This window comes from Suricata suricatta, chromosome 11, assembly GCF_006229205.1.
Source record: "Suricata suricatta isolate VVHF042 chromosome 11, meerkat_22Aug2017_6uvM2_HiC, whole genome shotgun sequence".
Classification (NCBI taxonomy): Eukaryota; Metazoa; Chordata; class Mammalia; order Carnivora; family Herpestidae; genus Suricata; species Suricata suricatta.
This window is the reverse complement of record NC_043710.1, coordinates 40,524,945-40,537,622: the sequence shown is the minus strand read 5'-3', so window position 1 is coordinate 40,537,622 and position 12,678 is coordinate 40,524,945. Positions and strand designations below refer to the sequence as shown.

At 38.8% G+C, this 12,678-nt stretch overlaps 1 protein-coding gene across 2 annotated transcripts in view; it reads left to right on the top strand.

Moving 5' to 3' along the window:
- Positions 1-2,942: 2,942 nt before the first annotated feature.
- The window catches only part of NUCB2 (nucleobindin 2), a 40,656-nt gene continuing 30,920 nt past the window's right edge, over positions 2,943-12,678 (top strand). The window contains exons 1-2 of one of the 2 annotated variants that reach the window (XM_029957187.1): positions 2,943-3,096; positions 8,766-8,918. The gene's annotated coding sequence lies outside the window, so the exon portion shown is untranslated. Of the gene's footprint in view, positions 3,097-8,765; positions 8,919-12,114; positions 12,146-12,678 lie in introns of those variants that run through there. The other variant, XM_029957188.1, reaches the window with a different exon arrangement.

The window sequence follows — 12,678 nt, the reverse complement described above, 5'->3', positions numbered from 1 at the left end:
AAGAAATAATATCTATTGAGCATCTCCTCTCTAACACTTTATATACATTATTTGAATCCTTATAGTACGTCCAGTATTAACATCCCAGGATACGGATGTAGAAACTGAAAACGATTATTTTATCAAACATTAAGATAGCAGTTACTGTATGCCAAGCATTGCTCAGCTTCACAAATATAAACTCTTTTAATCTTCAGAACTCTATGAGAGGAAACTATTATTGCCTCCATGTTATTTTTATTTTATTTTATTTTTGAGAGAGAGAGAGAGTGAGCAAGCTTGAGTAGGGGGGCAGAGGGAGAAAGAGTATCTTCTTTTTTTAATGTTTATTTTTGAGAGAGTGCAAACATGAGTGGGGGAGGGGCAGAAAGAGAGGGGAGCAGAGGATCTGTAGCAGGCTCTGTGCTGACAGCAGAGGACTTGATGCGGGGCTTGACTTTATGAACCCTTAGATCATGACCTGAGCCGGGTCAGATACCTAACCAACTGAGCCACCCAGGTACCCTGGGAGAAAAGATATTTTAAGCAGGCTCCATGCTCAGTGTGGAGCCCAACATGGGGCTCGATCCCACAATCCTGGGATCATGTCCTGAGCCAAAATCAAGAGTCAGATACTCAACTGACTGATCCATCAGGTGCCCCTTATTGCCTCCATGTTAGATATGGGGAAACTATGCTATTGAGAGAGGTTAAGTAATTTGCCAGAGGAAATTCAGTTAATAAAGGTAGAGCTGGGTTTTTAATCCAGACAGGACTGGGATCCAGTTCTGACTCCAAAACCTTATTATTCTTTTCCTTGCACAATATAATGATAGTATGTTCTCCAGTCCTCCTCCCCATTAGGAGATTTTCCATCAGTGCTAAACCCCCAAAGTTTTGGGTTACTTAGTAAGTAAATTAACATTTCCTTATTAGTCCCACAATATAAAATGTTTTCAGGGCTCATTATCAACATTTCTATTTTTCTCTACTACAAAACAATATTTATTAGTATAAGAGATACTGTTGCCTGCTTTATATGCACATGACATTCTGAAATATTCTCCTTAACAATTTCTCCTAATCCTGGATCTTGCTGTTTAATCCTTGTTTACCCTGTCTTCCTTGTCTTCTTTTTGTTCATGCCAGAATGTTGCTGAGAATAATGCTGGCATCTCAGTCACCAAACTAGTGTAAATTTTCTTTTTTACTTTCATTTTATTGCTGAACTCATCCAATTTTCTTATTTTCCATTATTAATCTCCATTGGATTACTATAAATAATCTAGACAGATTATTACCAGATCTTTCTGGGTCTCCCCTTAAAGGGTCTATCTCAAATCTCAGTGTCTGGATTAGGCACTATGTGTTTGGCCCTGTGGTAGATAATGGTTAATAAAACTGTGGAAGGCAGTTTCTGCCTTTATTGTGTTTACAGTTTAGCATTTCCCACAGTGTTGTGATGTGGTATTGTCTCCTGACACTAATATTGATTACTAATGATACATAATGAATACATAATAATATTTCCCATGTTTTTCAAATTGAAATGCACTGCTCCTACACCATAGCCTCTTGAATATCCTTTCTTACTCTAGTGCTTTTGCTTTTTAATCTACCCCTCGGAATAGAACATGATTATTTTCCTTATATTTACCTTTGTTATTAAACCTTCATTAGAGGCATAGTCACAACATTCTAAGCTTTTGAAAATGGTAAGGGAGAAAGTTTAAGATTTTGATTTAAAGAAAACAGACAAGTGTTTCTAACTGAACCTTAAAAAGGTTTGAGGCACTGTTCTAAGTAGTTGATGGGAAGTGTGTAAGAACAAAGTTTGCTGGTCTTAGAAACCAAAGTCTTGAATTACAGTCCTAGCTAAGCCACAAAGGTGAGAAGGGCTAACATTTATTGACCACTTACTATGTGCCAGTCACTTTTCTACTCTTGTTACTCTCTCTATTATTATTTTCATTTTACTTTGTGTACTTTGTGCCTCAGTTTCCTTATCTGTAAAGTGCCTATGATAAACTGAATTCGGTTTTGCAACCAGGAGCCAGGCAGTCTTGCTGCAAATTAGTGCAGTTAGTTACTACCCTCCATTACTTCCTGATAAAAAGAAGCAACCATTATTAACATATATGCAGCAGGTTCTGTACTGATTTCCTGTAATGTTATACTCATCTCATGTTCACTAATAACTCTGAGGTAGATACTATTTTCTGCAAGCTAGAAAACTTAAGGCTTAGAGCGGAACTATTATTTGGCAGATTCAAGCTCAGCCTCGAGGCTCCAAAAGTTTCTGTAACCCTGGAACCACGAACCACGTGTATCTTGGAGTCTCAGTTTTCCCATCATTAAAGTGAGGGAGGTTAGAGTAGTGTCTCAGTCTCTAGGAGTGTAAAGAGATGTGTGCACAGAAGGGTGTGAAAGGGGTAGTAAAAAGCAATGAAGCTTGGTGGCAGAGGGCCCTGTATAACCCGGTGGGTGAGGCTGCAGATATGAGACACAGCCCCGCCAGGGAGGAGGCTGGGGGTGTTAGCCCCGAGCAAGGCCTGTAAGCGAAAATGGGCCTGACAGCCTATCTCTGACCGGTCGGGGCGCTGCCTACGCAGGCCCGTAGCCAAAGGGGAGGCGATCCCTGGGGCTTTGTCCCTATCCCGGGACAGCACCTCACCCGCCCAAATCCTGCTTCGCAGGCCACTCCACGAAAGCCAGAGAAAGAAGGGGCGCGGCTTCCCCGTCCGCGTCGTAGAGCGCCACGTCCCTCTTGGCTTAGGCTCCCCCAGGCTCCTCCGCGTTGGTGCTCCACGCCGCCCGCCTCTCAGCCAGTGGGCGCGGCCTCGTCTCCGTCCCCGCCAATCAGAAACTTCCGCGATCCCACTCGGACCAATCAGCGGCTATCAGAGGGGCGGGGGCTGTCGCCAAGGCAGCGAGGAGGCGGGAGCGCGCGGTCTGAGAGGTTCGGAGCAAAATCGCGGGCGGGGGGCTGGAGAGACAGGTTTGGGTACCGCGTGCATTCAGCAGGCGGAGCCTTGCACACCGACATCCGGCTAGGTGAGGCCAGTGGCCCGAGGTGGGTGCGGTACCGCACGGCTGGAGACTGAAGCGGGTCCTAAGGTAGGTAGGGCTCAGGTCTTCGCCTGCCCTACGCTGCAATGAGAATGGCGGGGGCGCTGGGCGGGGGAGCCGCACAGTGGGTGGGCAAGGGTGGAGGGGCGCTTCCAGTTGCATCCTGAGGCTTAGGGTCCTTTTCTCCACTCCTCTCCACTAGCAACAGGGCACCCAAGCTTTCTTTGGGGTAGATGAGGGTGGCAGGCTCTTGGCGGGGAGCAGGCGTGGGTGAGTGCTGGACCGAGATTCAGACGGGGTCCGCCCCACCTTGGCAGGTTGATGGGCGAGGGAGGTGTCCTCCGGTAAGGGGGCAGGGGTGTACCTATCAGTTCCCTGCTTTTGCTCTTCCTTCCCTGCGCTTTCGAGCAAAACTAGGCCGAAGAATTCTGCTGTTCTGCTGGCCTGTTAAGCCGGCAACCCTTGACACTTAGAAGAGAAAGTTCAAGTCAGTTGTGGTATTGTTTTCTCTTATGTGACAAATCGTTGGTGTGAGACAAGCTTTTTCGGTTTCTAAAATGGCACTTCCTTGTTGCGTTTCCTAAATGGTAACTCAGCAAGCAAATGGAGTTATTGTTGTGGTTTGTGGTGGCAAATGGTCTTAGTTGGCAGTTATTTTACAATATCCAGAAATTTTACAATATGGAGACAGAGAGACAGAAAGGGAGCGAGAAAATATGAACATGAACCTTTGAACTATTATTCTGATTTCTGGGAGACAGGACCTCTTGAGATTTTCAGAGTGTCCACTAAACTCCTAAATTGGATAATGTACATTTACACAATTGAATAAGTAAGTGCTCCCGTCTAAGCCTTTTATTAAGGCTATTAAATACATGGATGAATATGAAGGAATATCAAACCACCTACTATTATCTTGGTTAAAAAAAGGGGGAGTGAAAGGAGGAGGTAAAATGCAAATGTTTCGGTTAGCCAATTTTGTCTGAAGGAGATTCTGGACTTTCTCTAAAGAATTGAAAAACTTGCCTAGACAATTGCTTTGTGGAATTTGTTAAAAGTAGTATGGCTAATAGATTTGGATCTGATACGCAAATATTTCTCACAGTTCTGTTTGAAGGAGATTCTGGACTTCCCCTTTAAGACCTAAAAGAATTGGTGAGACAGTTGCTTTAAGCAATTTGTTAAAAGTAGTATGACTAGTAGTATAGTAGATTTGGATCCTATAACTTATAACTTCTTTCATGATCTGTTTACATTTCTTGATTCTTAAGGCCTTCCCTAGTGAATTCTGTTGAATAATTAGAGTCAGGCAATATTGAGATTCTTGCAGCTTGTCCCTCATGGAAATTACCTCAGGATGCAGTAAAGCTGAGTGTGAATTCTTGTTTTATAAAACTTGATCAGCAAGTTCAACAAATGCTGAACAAATAAATGCCTCAACAGATGTTCCTCAGGTAATATGGTCCAAAATTTAAAAAAATGGAAATTTAGAGCTAGAAATCTCAAATAATATTACTCTTGTCATTGGGGTGAATGTGGGAACTTCAGTTTCTCATCTTGTTCTTTAAACTCTCCATGATCCGGGGGTGCCTGGGTGGCTCATCCATTAAACATCTGACTTCAGCTCAGGTCATGATCTCCTGGTTTGTGAGTTCAAGCCCCACATCAGACTGGCTGCTATCAGTGCAGAGCCTGCTTCAGATCCTCTGTCTGTTGGTCTGTCTCTGTCTCTATCTGTTCTTGCCCTGCTTGAGTTCTCTCTCTCACTCTTTCTCTCAACATATAAACATTAAAAAAAAAAAAAAACCCAACTCTCCATGACCCAATCTAACTTTCTACTGAAAAATTCATATCTGTCTCCTGTGGTTACTCATGGTGTTCTCTTCCAGCTGTCTTAATTTACCCATCTTGCAAGGGCCGAGTCCCTGGTGTGTTTGCCTTACTCTGCTCTCCAGAGGTACTTACTCTTGGTATTACACATTTTGTATACTTCATTCCGCATGCTTTCTGTCAAGTTGGTTGGTGCTCTGTAAATACCAGTTAAAAGGAAATGCACACTGAAAGCAATGAGGGTAACTTTCTAAACACTAGCTATTGATCATTGTCACTAATATAGACTATCAGCATGATCAATACCAGTGTCTTTTTGTTTTAGGATATGTTGTGTATCTCTGTAGACATCAAACTAATTATGTTATTTAGAATAATGTTTACGTTGTTTTCAAGTTTCTAAGGGCCCTTACGATGACTGAGGGAAACATGCTTTTAAGTATTGGGTAGCTGGAGGAATCAAGTGTAGGATTTTAAAATGTATTGAAAATAATCCTTGAAATAGTCTTTGAAATATTTTGAGTAATTGAGTTGACTGTATTTGGTATGATAGATGATTAGCTCTTTCTAAATAAGTGCAAGTCTAGAAGGGAGAAATTTGTTATTTTTATGTTTGATATGTGCAATTAGTTTATAGACTTCAAAAAACAGGGTCCTAACAATTTGAAATAATTTATTTAAGGAAAAACCTCATTCATTTATTGATTTTCAATCCAAAGTTAAAAAAATTAAAAAAAACCATGAAACAGTGAAAGTTATACTTGATTAGAATTTGATGGCCAGATTCCAGTCCTGGCTCCGTCACATCATTTTGGCCAGGTCAGTTAGCTTCCTTATGCTTTATAACCTTTTATAAAAGTTGGGTCTGAACCAAACCATTTTTGAGATAATTTCTGGTCCCAGCATTCTCTGATTTAAAAATTTTAAAGCAACCTAATGGAAATTGAGATATCTGTTGCATGCTTTTATTTTTGGCAGTTTTTTAAAAATTAAAAAAACATTTAATTTGGCAGAGCTTTTTGGCATATTGTATTTTAGTTATCTGAAGTACAGGGTTTATGAATGGAGACATTGTAATTTTAATAAATTTGTTTATTGAGCAATACAGATGAGAAACAGTATCTACTTTCATTAAGCAGGCCTATTATCAAGGATACTGTAACCAATTAAGGTTGAAAAAAAGAGTCAGTATAATGGTTTCCTTTTCCACAGATATGAGCATCAGGACATTAATATCTGTACTAATGTCTTGATAATGGAAAGGTTGGAGTCCAGCTCAGATGGTCAAACATCTGGTACTTTACTTTGAATCTCACCTTCCTGTTGACTCTCATTTAAAACTTTTTAAAAAATATTTATTTATTTATTTTGAGGGAGAGAGAGCACACATATCCCTGGGCGTGTGCATGCATGGGTGCGAACACACACACACACACACACACACACACACACACACACGAGAGGAGGGGCAGAGAGAGGAGAAGAGAGAGAATCCCAAGCAGACTCTGCAGTGTCAGCTCTGAGCCAGATGTGGGGCTCAAACTCATGAACCCTGAGATCATGACCTGAGCCAAAACGAAGAGCCGGTCACTTAACTGCCTGAGCCACTCAGGTGCCCTACCCTAGTTTTTTTTTTTTTTTAAGTTTATTTATTTATTTATTTTTGAAAAAAGTGAGTGTGAGTCAGCGAGGGGCAGAGAGAGAGAGAATCCCATGCAGTCTCTGCACCTGTCAGTGTGGAGCCTGAAGCAGGGCTCAAGTTCACCCAAAGCAGGGCTTGAATTTACAAACCACGAGATCATGACCTGAGCTAAAGTCAGATGCTTAATGTGGACTGAGCCATTAAGTAACCTCTGTGCCCACAACGGGGCTCTAACTCATGACCTCAAGGTCAAGAGTGACATACTCCACTAACTTAGCCAGCCAGGTGCCCCAATATCTATACTAATGTCTTTTTTAAAAATGTTTATTCATTTTTGAGAGACAGAGACAGAGTGCAAGTGGGGGAGGGGCAGAGAGAGGGGGAGACACAGAATCCGGAGCAGGCTCCATCCAGGCTCTGAGCTGTCAGTACAGAACCTGATGCAGGGCTCGAACTCACGAAGGGCAAGATCATGACCTGAGCTGAAGTCAGATGCTTAACTGACTGAGCCACCCAGGCGCCCCTATACTTATGTCTTGATACATGAAATCACTGGAGTCCAGCTTAGTTGGTCTTATATCCCATACTTTATTTATTTATTTTTTTAAATTATTTATTTATTTTTTATACAGAGAGAGACAGAGCATGAGAGGGGGAGAGGTAGAGAGAGGAGGAGACACAGAACCGGAAGCAGGCTCCAGGCTCTGAGCTAGCTGTCAGCACAGAGCCTGATGCGGGGCTCGAACCCACGAGCGTGAGATCTGACCTGAGCCGAAGTCGGAGGCTCAACCGACTGAGCCACCCAGGCGCCCCCCCATACTTTATTTTGAATCTTCCTTTCCTTCTGATCTCATTTTTTTAAGAGAAAAATGGAGTTTAGTACCAGGGTACTGGTCTCCCTTGTCACTGCTGCCATTGAGAAATTCTCAGAAGCCATTTATTCTTTTCTACTCCGTTCCTTTTCGCTGTTAGAATTATATTGACAGCAAGAGGAAGTAACAATGGTTTCCTGGCTAAGGGCAGTGCCTTGGAAAAGGAAACCTGGGACTCTTGTTTTAATCCCAGGGAGTAAGAGATTGTATTCTTCTTTTGTTGGATGTGTTCTTTTCATTGGTCTACAGCTGCATCAAGACTCTGGCTATGGTAAAGCTCAGAGGAGAGTTCTAATGTGGCCTTTCCAAAAATGACATTTAAAGTCATATGTCAAACTAGTTTATTGCTTTTTAAGTTCTATAAGTTTGAGTGTTTACAGAACAGATTTTCATCATATTATATAGCTATTTCATTTTCAAGACACAAAGGATATTAATATTTATTGAGAATTTACTATTGCCATGTATTGTGCTAATTACCTTGTATTCATTCTTATTTTCATCCAATGAAAAACTTATGAAGAAGTATTAGTTCAGTTTGTAGGTAAGAAAATTGGGAGTCAGAGAACCGAATAGCTTGCCAGTAAAGGGAGTGGTAAAGATTTAGTCTGTAATTTGTTTATTTTTTACCATGCTGTGTTAATAGAATTCATATGCCTTTCCAGTATATAACATGCATATGATCAGTCTCATGCTTAGATAATTTTATATTGCTATCCCATAAAAAGAAAGAAATATATATGTTCTTAAGATTTGAGGGTATTTTACTGGCTTATTTTCTTTATAGACTGTTTAGAAGTAATTCATTTTGTTCACCAGTGAGTTTGCACCTGAGCCAATTGTCCTGTGTTTTACAGGTAGTGGGGTTTCAAAAAAGAAGATTTAAGCTATTTTGCTTTATTACCGATCTCTGTGATGGAGACTGGGACAAAGGTTAAGTTTTTAAAGTGATGGTAAGGGTAAAGAAAGATTCTAGTTAAGGATTTTAAGAAAAATTTCAGTTAAGGATTTAATGGGAAAACTGATCCTATGTTGTGAAGTCCCATTACTGAGGAAAATAGACTTTTAGTCTGAATTCTTATTTTCAAGGGAAGCAATATGGTAAGGCCTTGGTATAATAAATCAATATCTTTGTTTATTGTGATCTATGATTCTATTTATTTAAGATTTCACTTTCCCCTCCCCACTGACTTATGATAGAATTTGGTCTCCTTCCACATAATAAAAATTTAGTACTTTTTCTTTACATAGGATGTGACAAATATATAACTATTATATGCCATTGCCACTGTAATAAGGGGAAAGTTATATTAAATATATAGTCTGTTTTATATTAATTAATTAATTAATTAATTAATTTCTTTTACATTTAGAACCTGTTGAGTCAATTTTTAGTGAAAAGCATTGACCTAGGAGCCAAGAGCCATCTCTTCACTAATTTAATACTGTCCACGTCATCTTGCCTCTCTGGATCTCAGTTCCCTGATCGGTAAAAAGGAGATAAAAAATTCTTTATCTATCTGAAGGTAAGTGATCAGTTAAGAAAGCAAAAAATAAAAACAGATAGGCACAAAGCTTAGTAAATCTTTTGTTAGTAGTGCCTCAGTTTCTCTTTTTTTTCTGTTCTAGAATAATTGACCCCAATAAACAGAATAATCAAGGGACTTCTGTGCATAAAAACTACCAATTTTTCACTTTTTTATTTTTTTAATTCAAGTACAATTAACATAAAGTATTATATTAGTTTCAGGTATGTAATATAATGATTCAGCAATTCTATGTGTTAGTCAGTGACCATCAGTATATGTGTACTCCTAATCCTTTCACCTATTTTTCCTATCCTCCCTCACCTTACCTCTGGAAACCACCAGTTTGTTCTCTATAGTGAAAAGTCTGGTTTTTTTGTTTGTCTCTTTTTTCTTCGTTCATTTCTTTTGTGTCTTAAATTCTGCATATGAGTGAAATCACATGGTATTTGTCTTTCTCTGACTTATTTCTCTTAGCATTATACCCTCTAGGTCTATTCATGTTGTTGCAAATGGCAAACGTTCATTTTTTTAAAGGCTGACTAATATTCTACTATATCTATCTATAGATAGATATCTATATCTGTATATCCATTCATCAATGGATGAATACTTGAGTGGTTTCTATATCTTGGCTATTATAAATAATGCTGCAGTGACCATAAGGGAGTATATATCTTTTCAAATTAGTGTTTTCATATTCTTTGGGTAAGCAGCCAGCAGTGAAATTACTAGATCATATGATAATTCTATTTTTAAGTTTTCTAACTTTTTTAATGTTTACTTATTTATTAAAATTTTTTTAATGTTTATTTTTGAGACAGAGAGAGACAGAGTACAAGTGGGGGAGGGGCAGAAAGAGAAGGAGACACAGAATCTGAAGCAGGCTCCAGGCTCTGAGCTGTCAGCACAGAGCCAGATGTGGGGCTTGAACCCACGAACCACAAGATCATGACCTAAGCTGTAGTCAAGTACTTAACTGACTGAGCCACCCACGAGCCCCTCTATTTTTATTTTAATTTTAGTTTTTTATAATTTATTGTCAAGTTAGCTAATATACAGTGTATACAATGTAGTCTTGGTTTTGGGAGTATTTTTAACTTTTTTGAGGAACCACCATACTGTTTTCCATTGTGCCTACACCAGCTTGCATTCTCACCAGCAGTGAATGAGGGTTCCTTTTTCCCCATATCCTCATGATGTTATTATTTCTTGTGTTTTTGATTTTAGCCATTCTGACAGGTATGAGGTAATATTTCATTATTGGTTTGATTTGCATTTCCCTGATGATGGTGTTGAGCATTTTCCCATGTGTCTGTTGGCCATTTCTATGTCTTCTTTGGAAAAATGTCTGTTGAGATCCTCTGCCCATTTTTTGATTGGATCAATACTATTGTTTTTTTTGTGTTGAGTTGTATAAGTTTTTATTTATTTCTTTATTGAGACCTTGAGCTGGGGAGACGGAGAAGAAGAGAGACAATCTTAAGCAGACTCTTTGCTCAGTGTGGATCTCACAACTGTGAGATCATGACCTGAGCCGAAATCAAGAGTTGGATGCTTATCCAACTGAGCCATCCAGGAGCCCCAAGTTTTTATATATTTTGGATATTAACTCCTTACTGGATATATCATTTGCAAATATCTTTTCCCACTCAGCAGGTGTCCTTTTATTTTATTAATGGTTTCCTTCCCTCTGAGAAAGCTTTTTATTTTGGTATAGTCCCACTAGTTTAATTTTGCTTTTGTTTCCTTTGCTAAAGGAGACATTTGTAGAAAAATGTTTCTACAACTGATGTCAAAGAGATTACTACCTTTGTTTTCTTTAGGAATTTTATGATTTCAGGTCTCACATTTAGGTCTTCAGTCCATTTTGGTTTATTTTTGTGTATGATGTAAGAAAGTGGTCCAGTCTCATTCTTTTGCATGTAGCTGTCCAGTGTTCCCACCACCATTTTTTGAGAGTTTTGTTTTTAAGAGACAGTGAGCATTTAAGTCACTTGACTAAAAATGTCTATTTGCTAAATACTATTTATTTATTTTTTGTTCACTTTATTTTATTTTTAAATGTTTATTCAATTTTGAAAGACAGAGAGACAGAGCATAAGCAGGGGTGGGGCAGAGAGAGGGGGACAAGGAATCCAAAGCAGGCCCTGGGCTTTGAGCTGTCAGCACAGATCCTGACATGGAGCTTGAATTCACAAACTGCACGAACTGTGAGATCATGACCTGAGCTGAAGTCAGATGCTCAACTGACTGAGCCACCCAGGCGCCCCATAAATACTATTTAACGCCTTTAAAGATATTTTAATTAACAGAAAAAGGATCATGCTATGCATTGTTTTAAAAACAGCTTTTTTCAAATTGCAAATTTGATAGACTACCTTCTACACTAGATTGGAAGGCCTATGAGAGTAGGAGCCATGTCTATCTTGTTTTACCTTGTTATCTAGCATATCTGGTACATAGGGGTGCTTAATAAATAGTTGCTAAATTAATAATATAATATATTAGAGAAAATATGCTTCAATACAATTTAAAAGGAAGATGAGTAAATAAGAAGGGTTGTGAGAGAGAGAAAAAGGTAGATGAAAAAGGGAGATGAAGGAGAGATGAGACAGGGAGAAAAAGGTAGATGGAGGAATTCCTATTATAAGAGAAACAAGCTACTCTGTTTTCTGTACTCTCCACCCCTCTTACCCATGACCATTGTTTTTAACCATTTCCAGGATATCTCCCTGTAATTAAGCAGAAAACTATCTCTGTCTCTCTTTCTCTCTCTCTCACACACGCACACAGCCCCCAAGTAAACTTAATCTGGATAACTACTGTACACCTCTATATGTGAGTGGGAATTTTGATTTATTAGAGACAGGAAAAGAGAGTTAAGCTTCCTTTTAGAACTTGGAAGTTTAGGGAAATTATATTTTTTATCTACTGAATGCCAGAAGAGGTTTCACAGCACTGCTTACTTTGTAATTTTGCCCAAGGCTCTGATGTCATTGGCCACAATGCTTTCTATACAGTCCGAATAGACATCACAGACTGATTTAGAATTTCAGATCATTTGATATTAGAGCATAAATTATCTGCCTCTTCTGTTTTGATCCGTCTACTGTTTCAGCAGAGTTCTGCCCAGGTCTCTTTAGATATCTTCTCTTCTTACAGAAGAAGAGGGTGATTAAGGAAAGGAGTCCATCCTTACTGCTGAGATATTGGAAGAAAAGTAGGTTAGTTTCTCCATCTTCCCTTTGCCTCTCCTTATAGTTCGTCTCTCCTTATTTTGTGTGTGCATTTGCATATTATTGAGTTTATGAAAATCTGTAAGTCTCTATCTAACATATTTGACATTATCTTGGTATTTAAAGAAATTTTTGTGTCATTACTTTTCTACCTAAGGTGCTAGAACATTTTCCATTTCTTTTGTTATGATAATAGTTGACATTCTTGAGGACTTATTAAGAAGTCCTTTTTTCTTTTCTTTTTTTTTTTTTACTCTATTGGAAACTATTTTTTTTAATATAACAATTTATTTTTTTAACATATGCAATTATTTTCCATCATTTACAATACAGTAGTTACAATGACACTTCAAACAGAAAAGCAAAGTAAAAAAATCAAAACCCCAACTTCTATTTCATGTAATTAGACTTATACAGAAATTAGAAGGTTAAGTAACAACTAGTTAATCACCTAATTTCACAGCTATCTGAAGTGGCAATCGTTATATAGCAGCTTATCTATGATACATTCAAGATACATG